General features: G+C 45.1%; 1 protein-coding gene across 4 annotated transcripts in view; it reads left to right on the forward strand.

Moving 5' to 3' along the window:
- The first annotated feature begins 414 nt into the window (after positions 1 to 414).
- Positions 415 to 12,627, forward strand: part of sf3b1 (splicing factor 3b subunit 1) — a 64,759-nt gene continuing 52,546 nt past the window's right edge. For 2 of the 4 annotated variants that reach the window (XM_033023712.1, XM_033023710.1), the window contains exon 1: positions 424 to 531. The gene's annotated coding sequence lies outside the window, so the exon portion shown is untranslated. Of the gene's footprint in view, positions 532 to 12,627 lie in introns of all 4 variants that reach the window. The other 2 variants (XM_033023706.1, XM_033023707.1) reach the window with 2 other exon arrangements.

Below are 12,627 nucleotides of genomic sequence, written 5' to 3' on the forward strand. Positions count from 1 at the left end.
ACGTCAGCAACAACTGTGGCCCCGCCCCCATCTACCCCATCCGCCACTCTGGCCCCGACCCCGAACAGCTGATTGGCCGCGCCCGCTCGCCACGTCAACCACTGCTCTGGCCCAGCCCCGCCCGCGAACATCAATCACGGCTCTAGCCCCGCCCCGCCCGCTGACGTCAATCACGGTTCTGGCCCCGCCCCTCGATCTCGTCAACCGCTGCTCAGTCCCGGCCCATCCCCCTCCCCCTCCCAGCTGATTGGCCGCGCCCGCTCCTCCACGTCAGCCGCACCCCCCTCCATGATGATTGGCCGCGCCCGTTGACGTCAGCTTCCGTCCCGCCCCTCCCGCCTGCTGATTGGCCGCGACGCCGCGTTCTCTCGCGCGCGGGCGGAGACTGGTTGCTCGGCAACGCCCGACGTCGTGGCAGTGACGTCACAGAGCGTCCTGTGGAAGGTTGTGTAACGGTTTGTCACGGGATTCGGCGGTGATGCTGGCGGGCGGTCGGATTACCCCGAGGCCACCGTGCCCTGGGCATATATGGTAACTGCTTTTAAAAATACCCTGCAAATGCCATCCTCCTTTACCTTCACAAACCCTTGCCGTGGTGAACTTTTCAGTTGTACGCCATATCAGTTGCTTAAATTGTCACATGCCCTTTACGAAAAGTCGACAAACATTTTTTTTAAGTTTACTTAATGACCTGGAAGTTTGCAACACTTTAAGCAAAACGCTTGTCGGAACGAATAATGGTCAAAGTTGCAAGTGATACGGCAACTGCACATTTTTTATCAGAAATGTATTCAATTACGTATTAAGTTTTGACAAAAATGCTGGCGAAACTCAGCGGGTGAAGGCAACGTTTCGGGTCGAGACACTTCAGATGAAAGATGCATTACTGGAATTCCACACTTGACAACACTGGAAATGTAAAGTAGGAACCTTGTAATACTTTTTAGGATTTTAGTCGTGTTGTTAGGATCTCCTGGTTTAGAGACACCTGCAATGTGATTCAAAAATACAAGCCAACAGTTTCTCTTTATTCTTGTCACTGTGATCAATTGTCCATTTGCTTGTCCAAAAGTAAATCGATTTCTTGATGCAAAACCACAAAATGGATGTCCTCATCTTCAGGTCCGTCCTAATCGCACCTGATTTGACAATGCTGACGCGTACATCATTGACATCCTTAAAATAGATTTCGAGATTGTTGGAATTACGTACGTGGATAACTTTCCTACCGTTTTAGGCTTATAAATAAAAAATAAGAAAGTTGAGAGGTTTGAAATAATAACTGAACTCTTCCAGATCTCTAATCCATATTTTTTTAACCTCAAAAATATTAGAACGTTCCATTTTAGATAATTTGATTTTAGCTGCCAATGGTTTCATCTACACCTACTTTGTTTTTTCTTATTGTTTCCTATTTAGATAACCAACATCATCACACATAGAAACATTAAACATAATTGCTCTCTAATCATTAATTATGATATAATTATCTCAATGTTATTTGTAAATAGTGGATCCAAAAACATACCATGATTATGAAGTATAGCCCCAAGACAGCTAGTTAGAAGTTGGGTCAGGCAGCATCTGTGGAGGGAAAGAGGCAGACAATGTTTCAGATCAGAACCCATTTTCAGACTGATCACTTGAAATACAACCTGTCTATTTCCGTCCACAGCAAGACTTGCTGAGATGCTCTAAATCACATGAACATTTCAGGAATTCCTCCTTCACAGTATTATTGACAATTGATGGATACATTAATAGTAAAACATACAACAGTACAGCACAAGAACAGGTCCTTCGGCCCATAATGTCTGTGCTGAACATGTTGCCAAGACAAGACAGGCTCTTACCTCCTTGCACATAATTCACATACCTATCCAAAAGTCTCTGAAATACCACTATCACATCTGTCTCAACCACCACCCCAGCAGCACATTCCAGGCACACTCCACCCTCTGAGTAAAACAACTTGCCCTGCACATCTTTAAATTTTGACACTCTCACCTTAAAGATATGTCCTCTAGTATTTGATTTTTCCATCCTGGAAAAATGTTTCTGACGGTCTATCCTCTCTATATCTCTCATAATTTTATACACTTCTATCAGGTCTCCAGCAATTCAGAAAAAGCAATCCAAGTCTGTCCAACCTTTTCCTGTAGCTAATGCTCCCTAATCCAGGCACCATTCCGGTAAACATCCTCTGCACCCTTTTCAAATCCTCCACATATTAATGTTGCACAATACTGCAACATGCTTTCACTCATGGTATGGGTGTCCATCTGCTTGAGAGAGAGGGGAGGAGCGACTGATAAGCGCATGGGACGTTGCCAAAAACTGCTTTTACGCGGAAGTCCCAAAATGTTCATGTGATTTTTTTATTTGGAGCTTCTCAGCAGGTCAGGTAGCATCGGTGGATGGTAATAGACAGGCTGTATTTCAAGTCGAGGCCCTTCTTGATCACACTGAAAATGGATTCTGTGCTGAAACATTGCCTATTTTCGTGAGCAGTGCATTATCATGAAGGCCAGTGGAAACGTCTCTGGCCACTTTAGTCCAGTGTCCTCGCACAATTTGGTCAATTTATTTTTCAGGAATCTATTCTGACATTCGACCGCTCCATTCAATTTTGGGTGGAGCGGAGAAATGACGTGATGTTTATACTGCAAAGCTTTCATTAATTCCAGTACCACCTTGCCTGTGAAATGTGGGCTGTTGTCAATGTGGGCCATCAAGCGCTACTGTTATTTATCTTCTCATGAACTCAAAACCTCGGGATGAATTCTCATAATAGAAGTTTAGCAAGAAGAAGCACGAGTTGGATAGGCTTCTATCCAGCGAGAAAACAAACACAATAATAAGTTCATAGTTATAACTCATACATTGAGGTAGTTCTACAAAGCCCATTTGGAGATGCACAAAAGTTGAGTTTAGTTTGGTTTAGAGATACAGCGAGGAAACAGATCCTTCGGCCCACCGAGTCCACGCTGACCAGCGATCCCCACACACTAACACGATCCTACATACACTAGGGACACTTTACAATTATACCAAGCCAATGAACCTACAAACTTGTACGTCTTTGGAGTGTAGGAGGAATCCGAAGATCACAGAGAAATCCCAAGTAGATCACGGGGAAAACGTACAAACGCCGTAAAGACAAGCACCCCTTTGCATAGTCAGGATCAAATCTGGGTCTCTGGTGCTGCAAGGCAGCAACTCTACCGCTGCGCCACCATTTCTCCCAAAGGCCTGGCAGCGACAGACACCAGAGGTTGTGTTTTTGGCAGAACATGCAATTCGCATCACTTTTCCCACTACAGTTGTAAATTCTGGTACATACCAGGTGGCTTGAATAATGCTATTCATCCCCCCCTTTGGCAGCATGTGTAAAGTGATGCCACCTGTGCCAACCAGGGTAAGAAGGTAGACAAAAATGCTGGAGAAACTCAGTGGGTGAGGCAGCATTCGTGGAGCGAAGGAATAGGTGACGTTTCGGGTCGAGACCCTTCCTTCGGAGAGAGGAGGAGACCTACAAAGTAGGCATACCTTGAGGAGATTTCGCAGTGGAGTAGACTAAATGTTTAAGAAAGAACTGCAGATGCTGGAAAAATAGAAGGTAGACAAAACCAGGGTAGGAGTTGCTTAGGGGCTTGCAGCAAGTAAGAAGGCCATTACCAGGCAGTGGCTTAATGAAAAAAGTCCAAAACAGGAACATTGGTTAGAAATTGTGCGAGACATCTTTAATATGGAGAAATTGACATATTCCTTGAGAGTCAAGGAGAATTCATTTGAGAAGATCTGGGGAAAATGGACCGTTTATTTGAGCCAATTAGATAAATGTCGAGCTAGATATGGGAAGATTGCGTTATATAGAACTAGATGGTATGTTTGTATGAATATTTAATTATCTCCAGATAACTAATCAATGTAATGTTTTTTCTTTTTTTAATTTGGTAAGTGAACCACACGGTCTTATTCCAATTTTTTTTTTTTTTTACTTCTTTTTTTCCCCCCCTATCTACTTCTTTTTTAATTTTGATTGCTGTTTTTCTTCTTTGTTTGATTTATGGTGATGGTGTTGCACTGTTTTGTATATATCTCTTAAAAATCAATAAAAATTTAAGTGAAAAAGAAGGAGTTGCTTAGGGGCAACTGTGCGGCCATCACAGGAGACAAAGATCATGAGGTAACTGAAAACAGTTGGCATCAGGAAGCGTTTCGGCCCGAAACTTTGCCTATTTCCTTCGCTCCATGGATGTTGCCTCACCCGCTGAGTTTCTCCAGCATTTTTGTCTAGCATCAATCCACAAATGGCGCTCAGAAACGTTGGCTGCAGCTTGCATTACTTCATCATGGACAGGCCTGGTGAATTAGAGTTCTGCAGACTCCAGGGATTACTGTCCCGTTGTTTTTACTTGGGAGCAGCATGAGCTGTTGTATCAGCTCGGGCAACTGAATGGCTTTTAAATGATGTGTTCAAGAAGGAACTGCAGATGCTGGAAGATCGAAGGTACACAAAAATGCTGGAGAAACTCAGCGGGTGCAGCACCATCTATGGAGCGAAGGAAATAGGCGACGTTTCGGGCCGAAACCCTTCTTCAGACTGATGGGGGGTGGGGGGGGGGGAGAAGGAAGGAAAAAGGGAGGAGGAGGAGCCCGAGGGCGGGGGGATGGGAGGAGACAGCTCGAGGGTTAAGGAAGGGGAGGAGACAGCAAAGGCTAGCAAAACTGGGAGAATTCAACGTTCATGCTATCCGGACGCAAGCAACCCAGGCGGAATATGAGGTGCTGTTCCTCCAATTTCCGGTGTTGCTCACTCTGGCAATGGAGGAGACCCAGGACAGAGAGATCGGATTGGGAATGGGAGGGAGAGTTGAAGTGCTGAGCCACCGGGAGTTCAGGTAGGTTATTGCGGACTGAGCGGAGGTGTTCGGCGAAACGATCGCCCAACCTCCGCTTAGTCTCCCCGATGTAAATCAGCTGACATCTAGAGCAGCGGATGCAGTAGATGAGGTTGGAGGAGATACAGGTGAACCTTTGTCGCACCTGGAACGACTGCTTGGGTCCTTGAATGGAGTCGAGGGGGGAGGTGAAGGGACAGGTGTTGCATTTCTTGCGGTTGTAACGGAAAATGCCCGGGGAGGGGGTGGTACGGGAGGGAAGGGAAGAATTGACAAGGGAGTTGCGGAGGGAGCAGTCTTTGCGGAAGGCAGACATAGGGTGCAACAACCAGGTTCAGGAATAGCTACTTCCCCTCAGCCATCAGGCTATTAAACCTGGCTCGGACAAAACTCTGATTATTAGCAACCACTTTCTGTTATTTGCACTACCAGTTTCTTTATTCATGTGTGTATATATTTATATCATGGTATATGGACACATTTATCTGTTTTGTAGTAAATGCCTACTATTTTCTGTGTGCTTAAGCAAAGCAAGAATTTCATTGTCCTATACAGGGACACATGACAATAAACTCACTTGAACTTGAACTAGGGGGAGATGGGAAGATGTGGCGAGTGGTGGGGTCACGTTGGAGGTGGCGGAAATGGCGGAGGATTATTTGTTGTATTTGCCGGCTGGTGGGGTGAAAGGTGAGGACTAGGGGGACTCTGCCCTTGTTGCGAGTGCGGGGATGGGGGGAGAGAGCAGTGTTGCGGGGTACGGATGAGACCCTGGTGCGAGCCTCATCTATGGTGGCGGATGGGAATCCCCGTTCCCTGAAGAACGAGGACATTTCCGATGCCCTGATGTGGAACGCCTCATCCTGGGAGCAGATGCGGCGTAGGCGGAGGAATTGGGAGTAGGGGATGGAGTCTACAGGGGGCAGGGTGGGAAGACGTGTAGTCCAGATAGCCATGTGAGTCAGTTGGTTTGTAGTGTATGTCGGTCAGAAGTCTGTCACCTGCGATGGAGATGGTGAGGTCAAGGAATGGTAGAGAAGTGTCGGAAATGGTCCAGGTGTATTGGAGTGCCGGATGGAAGTTGGTGGTGAAGTGGATGAAGTCAGTCAGTTGTGTGTGGGTGCAGGAGGAGGCCCCAAAGCAGTCGTCAATGTAACGGAGGTAGAGGTCGGGGATGGGGCCATGGTACGTATTGAACAAGGATTGTTCAACATACCCGACAAAGAGGCAGGCATAGCTGGGGCCCATGCGTGTGCCCATAGCTACGCCTTGTGTTTGGAGGAAATGGGAGGAGTCAAACGTAAAGTTGTTGAGGGTGAGGACCAACTCCGCTAGGCGGGGGAGGGTGTCAGTGGCTGGGTATAGGTTGCTCCTCTGGTCGAGGAAGAACCGGAGGGCTTTGAGGCCATCCTGGTGGGGGATGGAGGTGTAGAGTGACTGGACGTCCATGGTGAAGATCAGGGGTTGAGGGCCCAGAGAGTGGAATGCGCGGAGGTGGCGGAGAGTGTCTGAGGTGTCTAGAACATAGGTGGGAAGGGATTTGACCAAGGGGGATAGTATGGAGTCAAGGTATGTGGAGATGAGTTTGATGGGGCACGAACAAGCAGAGACAATGGGTCTGCCGGGAGAGCCAGGTTTGTGGATTTTGGGGAGAAGGTAAAAACGGGCCGTGCGGGGCTGGGGAACAATGAGGTTGGATCATTAACTCTGACTGTGTCCGAAGGAGTTCCTCGTGGTGTACGGAGCGATCCAGCTCGTATCAGTCCAGTGAAATATATCGTTGCTGGCAGTTTCTAATCCAGTGTCTACATTGACCACAATTAAAGCACACATTTCTTTTGCTTGTCCCCTTCCTAGTGACCTGGCTCTTCCCTTTCCAAACATCCTTCCCCTTGAGGTGCTAGGACCTGCAGAGTAAGATGTCTCTACCAGGATACATCCTAGTTTCTCACTGCCTGCTGCCGTTGTTCAGCCTGGCACTGACAATGTTATAAAACAAGCAAAGCATCTTCTACATTTTTTATTTCCCATCCTATGCAAGTTACAAGGAACATTTGTTTTGCAACCCATGTACAATAGCATTGACAAAAACAGACTTGCCTTATTTCTAGTTCTATTCCCCAATATTTAACAAAGGCGTTATAGATACAGTCAATATAATCCTTAATATCCTTGTCTTGCTTCTGAACAATCGAATAAATCTTCCCCCAGTGTATCATAGACGGACAGTATTTGTGGCATGGCAGTCCAAAGCTCAGGGTCAATTTCTACATCACTGTCCCAATCAAATTTTGTTTGAATAGTTTTTCCATTCGCAAGGATCGCATCAAGAACCACATCAATATCACTTTTAGTCTGTCTATGACATTTGCATGGTATGTCGGATTTATGAATGAATTTTTCAACATCATCTTTTGGCTTAGGCATGCCTTCAACTACAGCTCTCAACTCAGAGGGTGTCCAGGGTCTGTAAGCTGCAATGGTGTCTCTATCAGGACCTGAAAAGGTTTTGCATTGGTTCTTGCATGGAAGGTTGGGCAGGGGGTCGGTCCACTTTCCCCCTCATTAGATTTTGACTGTCACTGGTCTCTGGTAAGAAGTGGAGGAGTACCTGGTGGTGCATAGGTTGACAAAGTTGCAGTTTGTCTCTTGAGACCTTGTGTCCCTTAGCCTCTAAAGATAGTAAAAGGGTAAGGCTGTTGGTCTCAGATGTTTGCAGGCTGCAAGAGGCTTAAAGGTCATCCACATATTGAACCAGCACTGACCCTTCCGAAAACACACCATCAGAGGTCCTGTTGTAGCGCCCGTGGACGCGCTTTCTGTGCAGCCCTGGGGCAATCAGGTCCAACCATATTGTCGTCCTTTGTAAGTGAAGGCAAATAGGTATTGGCTGGCAAAGTGGACGGCACGGAAAAAAGATGCACGGCCTAGATCTATAGTGTAATGAGTGGAGTGTGGAGGTATACAGGTAGGTATAGTCCCTGGATTAGGCACTACAGAGTAAGTTGGAATCACACGGTTGTTTACAGCGCAACGGTCTTGAACGAATCTCCAGGCAATTTTATGCTGCTTTTTAACTGGTAAGACAGGGACTGATGGTCGGGCCAATTACCCCATGGTCACTAAATTCATTAATTACTGAGGCTATGCCTCCGGGCTAAATGGATATTGGGATTTTCATGGCGGAGGTTTAGATGTGTTCACTTTGACTTTAAGTTATGGTTGAGAGCATGCAACAAATTCCTTTAGAATACTTAGCCAATTAGTGTATGAGTACCTGAGCCATCCGATCTTCCTGTAATGTCATTTGAAGCAAGGGTTCTGCAAGAACGCAGTGTTCAAAAACAGTCAATTTCAGCAGATTGATTTCACTAACCAGGTAGCCCCAGCATTCCCTCTCTCTCTCTTTCTATCCCTCCCCCACCCAAGTCGCACTAGCTTCTCGTTTTCACCTAACAAACATCTAACACCTAAGCCGAACACCTCCGCTCAGTCCGCAATAACCTACCTGACCTCCCGGTGGCTCAGCACTTCAACTCCCCCTCCCATTCCCAATCCGACCTCTCTGTCCTGGGTCTCCTCCATTGCCAGAGTGAGCAACAGCGGAAATTGGAGGAACAGCACCTCATATTCCGTCTGGGGACCTTGCGTCCTTATGGCATTAACATTGAATTCTCCCAATTTGGCTAGCCCTTGCTGTCTCCTCCCCTTCCTTAACCCTCTAGCTGTCTCCTCCCACCCTCCCATCCGCCCGCCCTCGGGCTCCTCCTCCTCCTCCCCTTTTCCTTCTTTCTTTCCCCACCCCCCATCAGTCTGAAGAAGGGTTTCGGCCCGAAACGTTGCCTATTTCCTTCGCTCCATAGATGCTGCTGCACCCGCTGAGTTTCCCCAGCAATTTTGTGTACCTTCGATATTCCAGCATCTGCAGTTCCCTTTTGAACACCAAACATCTAATAATGGCCTGTTTCCTTTATCTTCGTTACTTTTTTTGCATATCTTTCATTCATTGTTCTTTATCTCTCTACATCATTGCCTATATCTCTCGTTTCTCTTATCCCTAACCAGTCTGAAGGGTCTCGGCCCGAAACGCCACATATTCCTACTCTCCAGAGATGCTGCTTGTCCCACTGAGTTACTCCAGCTTTTTGTGTCTGTCTTTGGTTTAAATCAGCATCTGCAGTTCCTTCCTACACATATTCAGTGGGTTGAGTTTCTAATCATTTGCATCTGCAGCAGCTATCTTTGAGCCTTAGTAGTTTTACACATTTTGTTTTCCTGATTCTATTGACCATCCTAGAAGATTGATCAACAAAATGTTTAAAGTAATACCATTTTCCTTAACAGTTTGTCTGCACACTACTCCTCACTCTATCACTTATGGGCCTGTGCCACGGTGATTTTTTAGGCAACTGCCGGTGACTGTCATAGTCGTAGCAGGTGGCCGAAAAACCGACGACAACCTACGTCATCCTGACGACAACCTACGACAGCACCTACGTCAGGAGAAGTCAAGCTACGCTCATTGGCGTGAAACCCACTGTCGGCGAAAATTGTTCAACATGTTGACAATTTAGCAGCGACCAGAAAGACTGTACGACTTTTTGCGCGACTGAGGCAACCACCGGCGATCATGTGGCGGCAAACTAGTCGCCTGTAGTTGCTTAAAAAATCGCCCAATTGGGACAGGCCCGTCAGTTGCTCTGCAGTCTGCCCCCATTTTGTTTTGGCATAAATGGGATCATTTGCTCTTCACACTTGACACTTGTTGTGTTCTCCAGTGTAATTAAGAACATCTGCAAATAAAGTAAAATACATTAAAACAATTATTTCGAAGAAACACCAATACTCAAAATCTCAAAAATTCCAAAATCTGACGGGAAACTTTTTAAGCTTCTAGAAAAGAAAAACATTCTTGTTAGCAAAACAGCTTTTAAGATTTCTCCCCAATTGTTCCATTCACTTCAAACACCGATTTCAAATCCCCAATTTAAATATTCCCCAATCATCATTTTCCCCAAATGCCAATTTCCTTCTGACATCTTATATCTGGAATATATATATTCTCACACATCTAATGCCTTAACCTGGCCAGTGCAACATCCTGGTCTCTCTCAAATCACTTTCAAAAGAAAGAAACAATAAAAAACAGATAGCACATGACAAAACTCTGTGCTTTTAACTCTCTTTCCTTAGAACCTTAACAAATAACTGAAAAAACTTAGAATAAACAATTACAGTGCCCTCCATAATGTTTGCGACAAAGACCCATCATTTACTTATTTGCCTCTGTACTCCATAATTTGAAATTTGTAATAGAAAAAAAATCACATGTGGTTTGTAGTGTATTTTGGGTACTTGGAACTGACTCAAAAGAACTCTCAGATACAGGAGTAAACTAACCAGCTTCTTTATTGCAGGACGCCACCTTGAGTCTCCTCCAGCGCATGCGTCCCCTCGCACAAGACATAACATATGCTAATTACATTATATACATTACACTGCTCCCCCTTTTACTTGGTGGCAGGTAACACCATTTACATTATACACATTACACTGCTCCCCCTTTAGCTTGGAGGCGAATAACACCATTTCTACTACATTAAATATAATTGATTAACACACAGTTGCAAAATTATATTATTACCGTCATCTGTCATTACATCCTCATAACTGTAAACTGTATCTAAACTTAGCACTTATAATGGTTCATTCCACTCATCTTTCTAATCACTCTAGCTCTACCTGTATCTCTGCCTCCTCTTCCCTTTTTAAATATCCTAATCTAATTTGCAGATTTCTTCCTGTTCTTGATATTCTGCTAAAGTTAACATTTCCTCTGTTTCTGTTCCGTATTTGTAGGTGGGATCTGACACATGACTGCAGGTTTTCGTTTTTCAGTCGCTCAATTTCCTGGCGCTGCATATTTATCTGCTCTTGTTGTATAATGACATTCTGCAATGCATAAACATTTGTCCATTGCTCAGTGAAGGAAGCTCTATGCTGGACTATACTGAAGTGTCCTAATCGCAATCGGTCCTGCATACTTTTGTCTCGACCGACAAGCCTCTCTTCTTTAGACTTTTCTGTTAACAGCTTTTTGCTCATCGTTACACATTTATTTAACCGTTCTTTGCAACGTTTAAGCCTTTTTTGCTGTTCGTCTATTTGTCTTCTTAAATCACCTTTCTGGTTATTCATCAAGAAGTAGGATCTATACTGTCCTTGCAATACAGCAGTGGCTTTGATTTGCGCTCTGTATATTTCTCTTACTACATAAGCACGGTAGTGATACTGCACTACAACTGCTATATAAATCGGTTTGAGGAAGTCTTTCCTATATCGTTTAAGCCTTTTGTATCGTTTCAGTCTTTTCTGATGTGCATCTATTTGTCTCCTTAGGTCTTTCCTATACCAACTCATACGGAGTACTGACTGCACTTTTACAGTAGCTCTCTTTTGCTTAACCCACTGCTTAACCACCATACTCTTGTAGGCAGTTTGAATGGTAATAGTTGCATCCCTCATTGACTGATATTGCACAAACTGGGAATGCCCTATTTTACATGCTTTGTACCATCTCTGGATCGAAATGACTACTTGTCGCATAGCTCTGTACCGTACCCTTAATCGGTAACCACGGTATGCAGCTTGCAGAGTGACTACAGCCGCCTTTTGCATCAAGAAATGCTTTCTTGTAATGCACATTCTTATGAATGACTTAATACAGCGTGCTGCCTTGGTTTTCTCTACCAATACTCTGGCTTTGATCCCGCGGTATAAGGCCTGAATACACACCACTGCTTCTCTCAAACTCTTATACTGTCTCACTTGGACATCTCTTATCTGGCATGCTCTGTATCGTTGCTGTACCGCAATGGCAGACCAGCGTAGTTTCTTAAAATACTGACTCTGTTTATATATCTGATAATATGTCTGTATGACCTTGACAGATTTATGCATGCCCCGCAGTTGCCTTCGAACAAGCATTCCACGGTAGGCTGCCTGAAGCAGTACAACGCTTCTGCGTACCTTCATGTGAGTTTTGCGATCACTTTCCATTTGAAGGTGTGCCCTATAATGGGTTTGTACTATTATAGCTGCCAATCTCATTGCCTTGTATTGACGGTATACTCTGTGCCTTCTAAATACTGCTTGTATTACCGTTGCTGCCTTCTGTTTGATCCGGTTCTCTCTCCGTACCTTCATATCCCTGAATGCAGCTTGAATAGCTAGGGTTGCACTTTGGATGGCAATTTCTCTTTGCATTTGACTTCTGCCACTTTGCATTTGCCCTTTGTCCCTTAGCACTTGACCTGTGTCATTATGCACTTGACTTGTGTCCCTTTGCACTTGACCTTTGTCCTTTTGCATTTGACCTTTGTCCTTTTGCACTTGACCTTTTTCCTTTTGCACTTGACCTAGGTCCTTTGATGGACTCTCTGCCCTCTTTAGTTCAGGCTCCTTGCCTCTGGATGCCCTTGGAGGTTTTGGCGAAAAATGAGCCATTAATGCCTCCTTACACTCCTCATACATTTTATCTGTGGGCTTTGCTGGCAGCAGTAACATAAGTAAGGTCCGATAACCCTCTCTTCCTAAGCCTAATATGAACCATGCTCTCTTCTTCTTCTTCGCTGCAGTGATATCATTGGAAATGAAACAAGCCTCCAAGACTTTGGTCCATTTCTCAAAATTACACCCATAATCTAACTGGGGCACGTTTCCT

This window comes from Amblyraja radiata, chromosome 7, assembly GCF_010909765.2.
Source record: "Amblyraja radiata isolate CabotCenter1 chromosome 7, sAmbRad1.1.pri, whole genome shotgun sequence".
NCBI lineage: Eukaryota > Metazoa > Chordata > Chondrichthyes > Rajiformes > Rajidae > Amblyraja > Amblyraja radiata.